General features: G+C 34.8%; 1 long non-coding RNA gene across 1 annotated transcript; it reads right to left on the reverse strand.

Moving 5' to 3' along the window:
• Positions 1-548: 548 nt before the first annotated feature.
• Positions 549-974, reverse strand: LOC132029517 (uncharacterized). The gene is made up of 2 exons (XR_009407850.1): positions 840-974; positions 549-753 (listed from the first exon to the last, which is right to left on the reverse strand). It is a non-coding gene; the product is annotated as an uncharacterized LOC132029517 (long non-coding RNA).
• Positions 975-1579: the final 605 nt, after the last annotated feature.

The raw sequence follows: 1579 nt of genomic DNA on the forward strand, positions 1-1579 counted from the left end.
TCTGAGATGATATACAAGATATTAGAAGAGGGTTGGAAACCACCATGGAGTGTAGCAGAGTGGATTGAGGAGATTCTAGAGCTGATGAATAACAGGCATATTACTTTCAGTCATATTCTTAGAGAAAGGAATAAATTAGCAGATGCTTTGGCTAATCAAGTTTTAGATGAAAACACTGTGCAGTGTCATTCTTTCCAGGACTTGAATAGTTTGTGCAGGAGGATTCTCAACAGTGATAAATCTCAAATACCTTATCTTAGGGTAAGGAAGGTTGGAAAAGGATGAGCAACATTAAGGTGGTGAAGGGAGGAAAAGGCAAAAGGGGTAGAAGGAACAGAGAAGGAGTTATCACCTTAATCGAGTCCTTGGGAGGAGATTAAGGTGGTTTTTTACACAAACACTGGGTTATTTTTTGCAGGTTCTAAGAATACATAAAGAGGTGCATAGTTCAAAACAACAACTATCACATTTAGTTACAACAAAAAAAGATCAAGCAAGGAAAGTAACAAGTACTATAAACAACTTGCGCACAGAGGAACACAGAGATCTAGGCAGAAAAGGCAGAGCTTCAATAATTGTCAACAAGACAGAGATACGGAGGAATTTAAAAGATATGTGCAATGGAGAAATCAAGAATTTGGGAATGTACCTGATGGAAAGGAAGAGAGATGGAACAACACAAGCCGTCGGAGCTCCGACATCATCAATAGTCCATATTTGTGCTCAGCAACAACAACAAACATGAGATTAGAGCTGATTCAAGTGTAATCAATAGAAAACACAAGATTACATGCTAAACAAAGAGGAGGCCTTGAAAAGAGATGAGCAACATAAACTACCTGCAAAAATCAATGAAGACTTGAATACACTGCAAAATCAGATCAAAAAGGACAAAAGAATGATCGGCCTCAACTCCGATCATCATTTTTCGCAGAAGCAACAACTAAGTGAAGAGAGGGAAGAAAAATCATGAAATTAGGAGCCCGTTTGGATTGACTTATAGCTTAAAGCTGTTTGCAGCTTATAAGCTGAAAAAAATAAGTTGGGGTAGTCCAACTTATTTTTTTTGCTTATAATCGTTTTCGACTTATGTTCGCTTTAGATAAACTAAGTTAAATGGGTTCAATTATTTTTTTGAAAAAATATTTTAAGACAAAAAATACTTTAAGGCGTAAACAAACACTAAAAAAAAAACGAACTTATAAGCCAACTTATAAGCCAATCCAAACGGGCTCTAGGGCAACAAGATAGAGATAGGAAAAGCTTTACTTTCCAATTTTGCAGTTTTCCTTTTATGCTTTTTTCTTTTATTTTGGACTTGTTTTGTCCTTTTTTGATTTATTTATAATTTCATAAATAAAAATTCCTATAAGGGATAAATTCATTTAAAAAAATATATACATACACAGAGTATATATGCAATGTTTATATATAGCTATATCAAATATATACATTATCTATACATCGATGATACAGCTTACATCGGCTGCAAATTAGATGCGAGCCGTATATATACATTATCTATACACCGATAATACAGCTGACTACATCGGTACGCAAACTAGATGCATGAGCTGTA

This window comes from Lycium ferocissimum, chromosome 9 (assembly GCF_029784015.1).
Source record: "Lycium ferocissimum isolate CSIRO_LF1 chromosome 9, AGI_CSIRO_Lferr_CH_V1, whole genome shotgun sequence".
Classification (NCBI taxonomy): domain Eukaryota; kingdom Viridiplantae; phylum Streptophyta; class Magnoliopsida; order Solanales; family Solanaceae; genus Lycium; species Lycium ferocissimum.